We start from the raw sequence: 13,505 nt of genomic DNA on the forward strand, positions 1-13,505 counted from the left end.
GCTCCGGGTAGTGATGGATTTCCATGTGTGTGGTATAAAAAGTTCGGTCAGGAATTAATACCATTGCTCCGTACTACATTTAATTGGATCATGACTAAAGGGACTGCCCCCCCCTCATGGTCAGAGGCTATTATTTCAGTCATCCCCAAACCGCTAAAAGATAGGGAATTCTGCCAAAATTATAGACCCATATCAGTATTAAACGTTGACTACAAAATATATACCTCAATTATATCAAAGAGAATTCAAACATTTATACCGGATTTGATAGATGAAGATCAGAGTGGGTTTGTTAGAAACAGACAAACACAGGATAATATTAGAAGGACATTGCATATTATACATAAAATACATAAAGACAATATACCAGCAGCTTTGATCAGCTTAGACGCTGAAAAAGCATTTGATCGAGTCGATTGGGAATTTTTATATCTTACGCTGGAAAAGTTCGGATTTAGTACCAATTCTATTCAGTGTATCAAGTCAATCTATAATAAGCCCACGGCTAGGGTCAAGGTCAATGGCTCTTTGTCAGAAAGATTTGCTTTGGGGAGAGGAACCAGACAGGGCTGCTGCCTAAGTCCCACGCTATTTGCTCTTTACATAGAGCCTTTAGCTCAAATGATTAGACAAGACATTTCAATACAAGGAATAGAAATTAATAAACAAAAGCATGTAATAAGCCTATTTGCTGATGATATCATGATTTATTTAAAAGAACCATTATATTCATTTACAAAGCTCACCCAGATCCTTGAAAAATTTAGTCTATACTCTGGTTATAAAGTAAATATACTCAAAACTCAAGTTCTGATGTTTAACTCCCCGCCCAATCAGGAACTACGGGAATGGAAAATTGATTGGGATGCAAAATCAATTAAATATTTAGGCATAAATATAACTAAAGACCTTAATCAGTTATATAAATATAACTATGACGATATAAACAGAAATATAAGGGAAGATATTGAGAGATGGAGCACCTATCCACTGGGACTAAATGATAGAGTTAATGTGATAAAAATGAATATTTTGCCACGTCTGTTATATGTGTTTCAATCTTTACCCGTGAATGTACCAAAACACCAATTTTCTAAATGGGATAAATGTATATCTAGGTTTTTATGGGAGGGTAAACGGCCCAGGGTGCGATACACAACATTACAAATTTCCAAAGATAAAGGAGGGCTGGCACTTCCGAATCTGAGGGAGTATTTTCATGCAGCACAACTGCGCCATCTAATCTTCTGGTGCAATGAGGGCTACGTAGCCAGGTGGAAGGACATTGAAGTTACGACACCAAAGAGTCCACTCCAGACGTATATTGGAGAGACGGAGATATCCACGTATGAACAAAATGAAAATGACACTAACCCCGTGGTATTATTTACGCTAGATGTATGGTATTCCACAGTCAAAAGGTTAAAAATAGGAAAAGAAATCGGGCTACTAAAATGGATCGCTTTTGATGACAGATTTATACCAGGTAAATATGATAGTAGCTTTAAACATTGGACGGGGAAGGGGATTACAGCAGTATGCACTGCCACTGAAAAGGGTGAAATGAAGAGCTTTCAACAACTAAAAAACAAACATGATCTAACCAACCAAGACCTATTTAGGTATCTACAAGTGAGAGATTACTTTATTAAACAAATTAAAACCAACGAGGATGAAACCCACCCAATTGTCAAATTAATTGCACAAGCTTATAACAAGAATATTCAGAAACCAGTGTCAGTTTTGTACCATTGTTTGATGACTTCCAAAAGGGACTCAACATTATATTTGAAATCCAAATGGGAAAGGGAGTTGGGCGAAGGAATCCCGGAGGGGATGTGGTATGAAATGGTGAAAACACACCAGACTACATCACAATCATTGATTTGGAGAGAATTTAACTGGAAGAACCTGATTCGCTATTTTATAACACCTAATATTAAGAGTAAACAGATGAAGGTTCAACAGCCATGTTGGAGACTATGTAACCATGTAAACTCTGATCATACGCATGTTTTCTGGAAGTGTACAAATATACAGCCCTTTTGGAGGAATGTTTATTCTGTTCTCTGTGAGGTTCTGGGATATAAGATCCCCAATTCTTGTCTTGTTTTGTATCTTGGACACTTGGAAGGACTCGTGCATAAGGAAGATCAGTATCTGGTCAAGATTCTTCTGGCAGCAGGGAAAAAGGCCATTACTAAGAACTGGCTGAGGACTGACACTCCAAATGACAAACAATGGATGTTAATAATTGACGGTATACTTGAGATGGAACGCTTAACATATAAGTTGAGATTGAAGGAACATTTATTTTTGAGAGACTGGGGTAAATGGTTGACATACAGAGGGAGACATAATCAGTGAGGTAACCTGAACGGCGCAGGCTTTGTTCTATATTTCTTAATTGTTTACTGTTTGTTTTGTGTTTTGTGTTTTTTTTGTATGTTTTTGTTTTCATATTGTATGTACCTTAAATTGGATCCGAGTGAAATGATCCTACTGTCTGTCATTTATGAAAATATAATAAAAAAAGACTGGAAAAAAAAAAATGACAACATCGTCCAAGTATACTGCACACCCCTTTAAACCTGCTACCACTTGGTTCATTAGCCGTTGAAAGGTGGCAGGGGCATTTCTTAAGCCAAATGGCATGACAGTGTAGGAGTAAAGGCCTGAAGGTGTTATGAACGCAGCAATTTCTTGAGCACGTTTTGACAATGGCACTTGCCAATACCCCTTTAAAAGATCAAATTTGCTGACATATTTTGCAGTGCCCACCTGATCTACACAATCCTCCATGCGTGGAAGTGGATAAGAGTCTGGCTTTGTGATGTTATTTACTTTACGAAAATCAGTGCAGGGTCTGAAAGTTTTATCAGGTTTACTAACCAGCACACACAGAGAAGCCCAGCTAGAGCAGGACGGTTCAGCAATTTTATGCTCTAACATGTATTTCACCTCTGCCTCTAGCTGAGTTTGTTTCTCCTGAGGAAACCGGTAAAACCTCTGACAAATTGGCGCCACATCGCCCACCTCAATATCGTGCTCTATGAGGTGTGTCCTTGTAGGAGTGTCTGAGAACAAAACAGGAAATGACAAAATGAGATCAGACAGCTCCTTCCCCTGTGCTGTTGGCAAATGTCCCAACAATCTTTCCAAATTTCTCAGGGACTCTGAATTTTTAAGCCTGCCCTGCAACACACCAACATCTGGACTCTCAATCTTCTCTCCACCATCCAAAGATGGAGAGACCACATCCCCCACTGAAGACACTGAAGACACCAAAACCACCAACATCTGGACTCTCAATCTTCTCTCCACCATCCAAAGATGGAGAGACCACATCCCCCACTGAAGACACTGAAGACACCAAAACCACCGGCTTCACTTCCCCCCCACTAGTACGTGGAAAATAGGGTTTCAACATATTAACGTGACACAATTGGGTAGTCTTCCGTCTGTCAGGAGTGGAAATCAGATAATTTAAGTCTGTAACCCGTCGAACAACAGAATAAGGCCCCCCAAACCTAGCCTGAAAAGGAGATCCCACCACCGGGAGGCTGGCTAGGACATGATCACCGGGGTAAAAGACATGCACCTCAGCTCGGCGATCATACAGTCGCTTCATCTTATCTTGAGCCTTTTCTAAATTTAGTTTTGCCATCTTTACTGACTCATACAACCGTCTCTTGAACCCATTTACATAATCTGTTAGTTCTTCCGGAGGAGGAGATTTCTTCCAATCAGACTGTAACACAGCCAACGGACCACGAACTGTGTGACCAAACACAAGGTCATTTGGGCTAAAACCAGTGCTCTCTTGTGTGACCTCACGAGCTGCCAGCATTAGCCATGGCAGTCCTTCCTCCCAATCACGACCCAACTCAGTACAATATGAGCACAAAAGTGACTTGAGAGTTTGATGAAAGCGTTCAATGGCCCCCTGACTCTCCGGATGATAAGCAGTTGACTGGATGTGTTTAATATGAAGCTTTCCCAGAGTATCTGCAAACACCCTTGATGTAAAATTGGTTCCCTGATCGCTTTGAATCACCTTAGGAATACCAAAAACAGACATGAACTGTGTCAAAGCTTTCAACACTGACTTTGTCGTTATGTTGCGCAAGGGAAAAGCAGCCGGATAACGAGTTGTCTGACACAGCACTGTAAAAAGATACAAACTTCCAGACTTAGACTTGGGTAGTGGCCCAACACAATCAATTAACAAATGTTCAAATGGTTGATTTGCAACTGTTATAGGATGCAAAGGAGCTGGCTTAATGCCCTGGTTTGGTTTACCTGTGAGCTGACAAGTATGGCATGTTTTAATGTAGGCAGAGATGTCTTTCTTCAGCCGAGGCCAATAAAAATACCGCAAAACCTTGTCATAGGTCTTTTTAACCCCCACATGTCCCATATCATGAGCAGTTTTCATTATGCCAGCCCTCAGTCCAGATGGAACCACAATTTGGAAAATGGCGTCACCGACAAAACTTTCGCCCTGGGGCAACCATTTCCTCACCAACATGTCATCTTCAAAGAAATACCCCTGCGCCACACTCTCCATCTCCTCCACTGGACGCGCCTGCTGGAGCAGCTCTATCAGAGCAGGATCCCTCTGCTGCTCCTTTACCAGCTCAGCTTTTGAGACAGAGAATGGAAAGGCAGGTAAAGGAAATTGGACATGTGGAACATTCTTGTCTTTAACCACCAAGTCATTTTTGTTTAGTGTCTGTGACCTTGTGACCACACACGCTGGAAAAATCTGTTTGAATTCCTCACACTCAACCTCCACCGGGCCAAGAGCTGGCAAAGAGGTGACAACTAATGAGTGAGGAGACTCAGGAAATGGACCATCGATCAGATCATTCCCCAAAATCACCTGCACCCCTTGAACTGGAAGAGCCGGCCGCACTGCCAAAGACACCTCCCCTTTAACCAGATCTGAAAAGATGACAACCCTATGCAAAGGCACTGGAAACACATTCAACCCCATACCTTTCACCAGCACAGAGTCTCCAGTGGCAGTGTCTGTTGAAAATGGCAATACAGAGGCTACAATGAACGAGTCCAGAGCACCAGAATCTCTCAGGATTTTGACTGGAACTTTTTCCTCACCCCCAACCAAAGAAACAACCCCCTCACTCACATGTTTTCGATAACCTGGATCAATATCTTCAAACTTATCAAAGTTGTGTTTTTTCTCTGAAGGGTTCACAACAGATTTCTCAGAGGGACACAACGGCTCCTCAAATGAGAGGCGGGAAACCAGTGCAACCGGCTTAGTGTGCTGCTGTACTGCAGCGATGGCCTCAGCCTTCTCACGCAGCATGTTCACTGTCCCTCGTAGAGGAGCAACTAAGGCTGCAGGTTTAACAGGACGGTAACCTGTGTGGGACTTGTGCTTGGACCTTAAAACAGGACAGTCAGCTTTCCAGTGACCATTTCCCAAACAATAGTTACAAGTTCGACTAGAATCCCATTTGCCAACATGGCTAGCTGTTTTGAAACCAGGAGAGTCACTCCCTGAACTCCTGAGATAACCACTAGCTCCGCCCTTACGTCCATTTTCTCCCCGGACTTTATGCGTCAGAGCATACTCATCGGCTAAAACAGCAGCCTCAGCTAAAGTTTGAGCACTCCTCTCACTCAGATAAGTGGTTAGGTTCTCAGGAAGAGTTTCTCTGAATTGTTCCATCAAAACCAGTTCACACAGTTGTTCAAAAGTCTTAACCTCAGAGGCCAGCCGCCAACGGCCAAAAAGAGTAGACAGTTCACGTGCAAATTCAACGTATGTTTCCCAGTCCTGCCTCCGGACGCCCCTGAACTTCTGCCGATATGCCTCCGGTACCAATTCATAAGCCTTTAACACGGCCTGTTTGACCATCAGATAGTTTTCGCTGTCTGACATTGATAAAGCAGCATAGGCTTCCTGGGCCTTCCCCGTAAACACACACTGGAGCAGCAAGGTCTGCTCTGAATCACTCCAGTTCCTGTTTCTGGCTAACCGCTCAAAGAGTAAGAAAAAAGTGTCAGGGTCCCGCTCTGAAAATTTTGGCACCAACCTTAAACATGAAGACACATCAAAATACGGAGACCCACCAGCTCCATGGACTCCCATGTTACCCGACGCTGGATTAACCATCTTACCCTCCTTTAACAAATCTAGCTTGTAACGTTCAACTTGTTGCTGTTCCCTCTGCTGAAGTAATTCAGCCTCACGTATCTTGGCGGTGCATTTCAGTTTCTCCAGTTCAACAGCGTGTGCCTGAGCACGAAGAACCTGGGCCCTCTCCTGAGCCTTTTCCTCCCGTTCCATTTCCAATTTATGCTGCAGGGTCAACAACTCTTTTTGTTGCTCAAAAGTCAAAGACATGCCAACCACAGGCCGCACAAATTTCAAAGACTGCTCTGGGGGACTGACCTGGGGAAAAACAGTAGGTAAGGTAGGAGTTGATGCATTTACAGCATCACCGCTTTCAACAGCAGCAGGCAACACCCCCAACTGCACCAAATGATCCTTAATTGTACTCAAGATACAGTCCTTGAGGGCCTTACTAGGGATTTCCACATCAAAATAGTCAGCCACCTTGAATAACTGCTCTTTAGTGAAGGTGTTTAACAGATCCTCCCTGGGATTCTCCAAAAACTCAACAGCAGACATGGTTCACCCCACAGCAACCAACCCAAAGCAACCAAATTCAAAAGGGAAATAAACACCCACACAAAAAAATTTTCCCTGGCAAAACTCAAGTTAGACTAACCTGCACAGCACAACACTCAGACAAATTCCCCTTAACCCAGGGCAACAGCAAAAATGTGGAACATCGTTTCCCCTAGCTGACTACCTAACCAGGAAGCTAGCTGACTCTCTCAACCCTAGTCTTCATGCACTAGCATTGGTGGGAAATTGAAACACAGAGCCCAATGACCCGGCCGGGCAACTATCAAAATAGCAGCCCACCTGGACAGTCACGGAGGTGTACCCAAAGCAAAAGTTGCTGTGGCCACGCTAGTGCACAAAAACAACAAACTAAAACAATAAACAATGAGCTCACAGGTGGAGGTCGTTCTTATGCTTACCGGGAAAGTAGTTCCACCAACTTAGGCTGTTTCAAAGCACCACAATGATTAAGGGCAACAAAATGCAGGCAGGTTAGCAACCCCAAATCCTGAGCCTACAACCTCATCACACACTGACCCAACACACATTTCCACAGAGATGTGAAAGCCTCTCCCCAAACAAATGCTTTCCGCAGGCTGCAGCAACAACATCAGCTTTTGGTACTCACCACAACAGACCACTGATGAGGCCAACAACACCACCCAGCTGAAACCTACCAAGCCACCATACTATCCAGGCTTTCAGAATCCCGGACGAGCCCCCATTTGTTACAACCCTGGCTCTCAGGTTGAAACAAAGGAGAGGAGACACACAGAGCTCTGAGACGATTTCAGTATTTATTTAACTAAACAACCTGAAAAGAACATAATGTGGGTGTGTGTTGTATCAAATGTAGTGTGTGTGTGTGCATGTCTATATGTATTTAAGACAGCAAACACCAAACCACAGCAGGTTGTAGGCCATAGCAGCAGTCAGCTGCTCAGCCACCAGAGAGAGAGAGCAGACTGACTGAGGCAGCCTTTTATCAGTGATGCCACACCCTAAGGTGTGGTCTGCTTAGGACGGCCCACTGCTTCCTGGTTCTCCTAGAAGGCACTGAGAGGACAAGCAGATGCTCAACAGGGCCGTCACACACACAAACGCTGATATATTGGGTAACTTACGACTAAAGTGTTGACTCTGACAGCGCTGTGACGGACTCTGCAGGATCATAGGTGGGATCCTGCCCCTTTGAAGCTGCCACTGAAGAGCTGCCCTCTAATGGATCGTCCTCCAGCTCCTCTTCAAGCTCCAGACGAGGTCTTTTTGAGGGTCTCTTTACAGGTGTTAGGGAAAAACGGAAAGGGTCTGCAGTGGATGTCCCAACACCAAAATCCTTGCAGGACACAGTAGCCTGAACACCTGTAAACAACAATATCATTTTACTAAAGAAGTCTACACCAGTGGCGTCAAACTGATCCAGTAAAGGGCCACCTGATCAGGTGCGTTCTTGCTTGGTTGGAATGAAAACCTGCAGCCACATGGCCCTTTACTGGATCAGTCTTTTTCCAGACTTTTTTACTGTGACAACCAAACTCCCTCGTAATATCATTAACATCACACCTGCTTCAAATGCCATTACTGGAGCGGAGCTAACTAGTTAGCCAATTTCAAGCTGACTTCACCATACTCGTAGGCAACTGTAAATACTATCAAAACGTGGAGACACTTACCTGTGGCTCGGGTGCAGTTCCTGGGTCTCTTATGGTTGGGACTGACCCTTTTACGAGGGTCAGTGTCGAGACAAAGCCAGCTTTGTACTGACCCTCGTTACTGAAGCAGTCCGACCTGAAGTGGTTAGCACACACATACAAGCTAACACGAACCGTAGCTGGCACGTTGTCGTTAAAAATGAAAAGCAACCACTGGCTCTTCTGTTCTTCTGTAGTTGGGACAGAATATAAGGATTTATGTTGATTTGTACAACCAACAACAGAGCAATATGCGTGTCTAGCTTTGAGCGACAACATTGTGAAACACTGCTGTCTCACCGCAGGACACACCGAACTTTACCTCAGGGATGAACGCCCCCCTCTCGGATATCTCCTGTCACCGCGCAGTGGAAGTTGGCCTATGATAATGACTCCTTTTGTTACGTAACTAAAGGAGCAGATTGTGAACAGCCTGTTGGAGTGCCGTGTTACCAGTGTGTGGGCTGCAGAGACCATGCAGGAATCGCTTGTTTTCCTCATTCTGGGAGTTTGCAGGCTCAGGTAGGACCAGCTTATATATGTAGACACCAGAGAAAATGTGGTTTTTATGATATGGGACCTTTAAATGTAAATAGTTACATATAACTTTGTACATTTCAAAAACTCACGCACAAATTTAGCAACAACAATTTATATTTGCATTGTAACTAATGCAATTGGTTCATTAAACATATTTGTGGTTTTCACAGTAAAAACAAATGATAAGTCTGTAAGGTATTAATGCAACATTAAGTCACTTCTTCACCTTAAATAGCAGCTTCGACTTCATGTTGACGGTTCAGTGTCTTGTAATAGGATGAGTGGTGTCTCTGTCACAGCTACTCCACCTCCGGAACTAGACTCCGTCACTCCGAACTGTGGGACGGCACCAAATTACACAAAATGTCAATGATGAGAGGTTCAGGGATCGCCAAAGCTCCTGCAGTTTATCACCAATTACATGAATGTGTGGATGAACTTTCGTGACACATCTAACAATCATTGAGACATTTCAGTGCTGACGCGCCGTGTCATGATATACTGATAGTGATGATAACTGCAATATTTAAAAATCAAATACTGATATTGTGTCAATGATAATATTGACACAACATATTGACTTTACAAATTTCAATTGTTTACATCACAGCTTTGCATGTTGGCTGATATTTACTGAACTTTCTGTCCCTCCACTCTAACCAAGGATGCCTGTTGATGACTCTCAGTCCACAAGGCCGGCCAGTTCTCATCTAAAACAAACAAGGAGATATACAGAGGGATAAAAGCATTGTATGCTGTCGACTACTGGACCCACACACACACACACACACACACACACACACTGTCTCTGCTGATTGATAGTGCTGCTGTGCCTTGGTTGCTCAGTAAAGAAAAGTGCTAACAAGCTAGCTTTATCTATCTAATCTAGATATAACGCTAGCAAGGTTAGCTAGTGAGTTAGCCAGATTTCATGGTAAAACTATTAAACACTGACTGACGTTGAGAACCTCACCAGCAGCTAGCTAACGTCAGTTACACCAGATATGGCACGGCAGTAAATATAATTCAATACCAACACCAACAATCCCAGGCTGTTACAATATTATCTACTAACCTGGATGTGACTTTCAGGTATGAGGTTTAAGTTACCGTTAGCATCAGGCTCCTTTTCTGTAACATGAAGTGATTCTACATTATGTGAGGTCGGGCTTGATTTTTTGGGCCCGGTCTAAGCTCTACTTCAGGCTAACGTTAGGTCATTGCCTTTCATAATGTTGGCGGCTGAGCGGGCGGAAGATCCAGCATCGCCTTCTCCTCCTGCAGATGCATCATTTCTTTCTAATTAACCTACGTTACATAAGCCTACTTGAACTTGAAGTAGTTGAACTATTGGGGACAAGATCTCTTCTCTAAATATGCAGTCAAATCGTCAGTGTAGAACAACTGCTCATCAGTAACCACTTTAAAACTTACTTCAGAGTGATGTAGTTAAAGTAGGTCCTCACGATCCATTCGTGTTTTGAAAGACGTTTATTCTGCCTCCCGTGTTTGTCTTTCCACAGACGCTACTTTAACATTGACGTGCAGAGACCTGTCAATCAACTGAGGTGGCGTCTGAGGTGTCCAATCAGGTTCCAGAGGTGACCAGCGCTACCAGGGCATCACTGTAGCTCCGCCCCTTTATGAATGTTCATAAAATATTACTTCATGAAAATTCTTTTCAAGAAATTTCAGCCAAATGAAGGCAAATAATTTCAAAAGTAAAGCAATTTCAAATGTGAAAACTGTTTGGTAGGTTAGTGAGTATGTGAGTATTGGTTGTGACTGTGTGACAGGCATAATAACTGGCAAGAAAAAAAATCAGATAAAAGTGGGCACCATGAGTGATAGTCGGACGACGAGAGAGGTCTCTAAATACGGCTGGAGTTCCTCGCTGATATTGTAGGAGCTAATGCCACTGAGCGTGCTCCCGCTTCATAGCTGGTCGAACCATGCTGCTGAGCATGGGTCCCGCTAACATCAATGCATGTCAGCCCGCTTACAGGACAGGCATTCCCGGCCATGAGTGACGGTAGAGACCCGGCTCCCTGCTCATAGGCCGGGGAAAGCCACAATACAAGCCGGCTGCCAATGCATGATAATGAAGCGGTAGAGCTCCGGTGGGGTTAGTTCCTACTTTTGCAACTAAAGAGGTAGTAGTAGTTGGTTATTAAGTTTTGTATTTCATATCAATGTGAAAAATGTAATGAGTAAATAAATATATATATTTTTTATTTTACTCTCTCATTCCGACCGTGTAATAATGCTAAACCATTTATCTAAGGAGTTGTCGTCACTTCATGTGTAAATGGTTCAAAGGGGAAAATATTTTTTTTGGGGGGGGGAGACATTAGAAAAAAAGTGATGAAATCAGAGCCTGCATGCCTTCTAAATGCGGCAGGTTGATATAACATAGTTAGATTGTGTTCTTTAATAGTGGTGTCACTGAGTCCTTGTTTTGTCATTTGCCAGTTCCTCATGATGTGACCCTGCCTGCATTTGGGGTGTCGTGTCACGTGAGCACTGACTGAGCTGATGGTGGGTTGAGGGTTTGTTGTTGCTCATGTGAATCTTAATTTGTATTATTTAAGAGTATTACATAAGAGATATTCTCCTTTGAATAATGTTTTGTGTATCATATGATTTTTTTTTAATTTAATTTAATTTAATTTTTTTTTTTTAAAGAGAAAAAAAAAAATTTAAATCAATGACCATGCAAATGTTTCTAATTTCCGAAGTTAAAATAAGGACGTAAAATGTCTCCTGCTTCACTGTTTAGTCCATTCTCTGTTTGTCTCAGTGTTTACTTGCATACTTGACCATGATTGGCTTCCAACAGTTGTGATGTCGTGGCTGAGGTCACCGTGATCGTACAGGTGTGTTGTTTTTATTCTTGTACCTGTACAGTATGTAATGAGTTTGAAGAATCACTGGAAAATCCTGACTATCAACTTAGTTGGGCATTGGCAATGTCCTCTAGCAACGCCAAAGCAGCTGCTGTATCATGTGGCACAGTCATCACGCAATGCATAAAAGTAGGCAATTATTGATGTATGGTTCATTCATGAGTGTGATTTATAACTAAATCACTTTTAAAAGATACCAGCATGAATGCAAGTCCTGCAACCAAGTGTCCCTCACTTGAACTCAAAGATAGGCTTAGAAAAAAAAAAACCTCTTTCAGTCTGACACAATCTCTGAATCAAAATTATTTGGTAATTTTTTTCTCTCTCTCACCATAGTTATGTGAAAAAGGAAGGACGTCAACTTCATCAAAACAAGATGAGAACGTTATCGTTGTCCCTTTTCTTCTGTCACGTTTCATCACCAGGTTAGATCACATTATCAGTAATGATATTCAGTGTTAAGTAAAGGTTAAATAAAAATGAAGCAGTTCATAATAAATATGACACACACACAAATAAAGAGGACAAACAAACACAGCTGGTTTGTGGAGGTTTGTGATGGAAAGAAGAAGCTAAATGAGCAGTGATGAAGCTGCTGTAACATATAAAGACGTTGTTGTTGAGCGTGTGTGTGTGTGTGTGTGTGTGTGTGTTGAAGAGTATAAAGAGTGTATAAAGACTGGGTCCCGCTGTGTTACTCAGGCTGCACTACAGCATCTATTGACAGGCGCGATCCCACTACTGAGCGGCACGGGGGCTTTGACCTGCTCCGTCTCCGACCTGGGCCGGTGCCCCCCTCCTTAGACGACCTGGTGGTCCCGGGCTCCCCCAGGAGCACCATATCGATCCCGAACTTAGTGCGGACACCCGATCGACATAGTCCGCTGCAGCTCAGAGGTCCTGAGCTCAAACGATCCTCCAGCCTCAGCCTCCCGGGAGCTTGGATTACAGGCGCGCGCCACCGCACCCGGCGAAGAAACTCTGCGTCATAGAGGGTCTGCACTTTGACTGACGTGACGTCACCAGGGAGTACCCTCAGGTGGCATTTATCGAACCACCAACCTGCATCTGCAGTGTGGACTCACATTACATTTCTCATGGGAACGATTTTGCAGAAGACTACAGACCGGACACAGTGAGAATCAGGGCCGGCTCTTGGCATAGGACATACTTTTACTCATTCATCAATATTAATATTAATATAGATAACAATAATAATAACGATTATTATTAACAACAGCAACAACAACAACAACAACAATAATAATAATAATAATAACCGTTATTATTATTATCGTGCATTTTATTTAAAAGCTCCTTTCAAAGCACTAAAGAATACCGCATATAAGAACAACACTACAACAGAAACAGGACACAATTCAGTGCAATGAGAATAAATAAATAACTAAATATGTATGTACACAGTAATATAGAGCCAGGAGCTGGGCACACAATTCCTACTCAGCAGTCCTCACAATACAGGAAGTCAACCAGGCGGGGTTGGGCAGGGTGAGAATAGCGCAATAAACTGGAATAACGAACAGGCAAGTGTGTTTTATTTAGTTTTAGTTTTATTTTATTCATTCTTTTTTTAGTATTTAATTATTCCACATTTACACCGAATCCTCTTCTGCCTTCTGTGCGTGTCCTTAAGTGCTTTTAATGGCGCCTTTAAAAAAAAAAAAAAAGCATCATTATTAT

At 42.8% G+C, this 13,505-nt stretch overlaps 2 long non-coding RNA genes across 4 annotated transcripts; one reads left to right on the top strand and one right to left on the bottom strand.

The window, feature by feature from the left end:
- Window positions 1–7,531: 7,531 nt before the first annotated feature.
- LOC119021632 lies at window positions 7,532–10,638 on the bottom strand. Its single transcript, XR_005075693.1, has 6 exons — window positions 10,333–10,638; window positions 9,533–9,608; window positions 9,125–9,234; window positions 8,341–8,455; window positions 7,792–8,029; window positions 7,532–7,723 (listed from the first exon to the last, which is right to left on the bottom strand). It is a non-coding gene; the product is annotated as an uncharacterized LOC119021632 (long non-coding RNA).
- On the top strand, window positions 9,789–12,844 carry LOC119021637. 3 transcript variants are annotated; one of them, XR_005075705.1, is made up of 4 exons: window positions 9,789–9,990; window positions 11,371–11,436; window positions 11,699–12,229; window positions 12,507–12,844. It is a non-coding gene; the product is annotated as an uncharacterized LOC119021637 (long non-coding RNA). The 3 variants fall into 3 exon arrangements; XR_005075706.1 differs by lacking the exon at window positions 9,789–9,990 and having other exon boundaries at window positions 11,301–11,436; window positions 11,699–11,774; window positions 12,141–12,229; window positions 12,507–12,833; XR_005075704.1 differs by lacking the exon at window positions 9,789–9,990 and having other exon boundaries at window positions 11,301–11,436; window positions 12,507–12,843.
- The last annotated feature ends 661 nt before the right edge of the window (window positions 12,845–13,505 follow it).

The sequence above is a fragment of the Acanthopagrus latus genome, chromosome 6 (genome assembly GCF_904848185.1).
Source record: "Acanthopagrus latus isolate v.2019 chromosome 6, fAcaLat1.1, whole genome shotgun sequence".
Lineage (NCBI taxonomy): Eukaryota > Metazoa > Chordata > Actinopteri > Spariformes > Sparidae > Acanthopagrus > Acanthopagrus latus.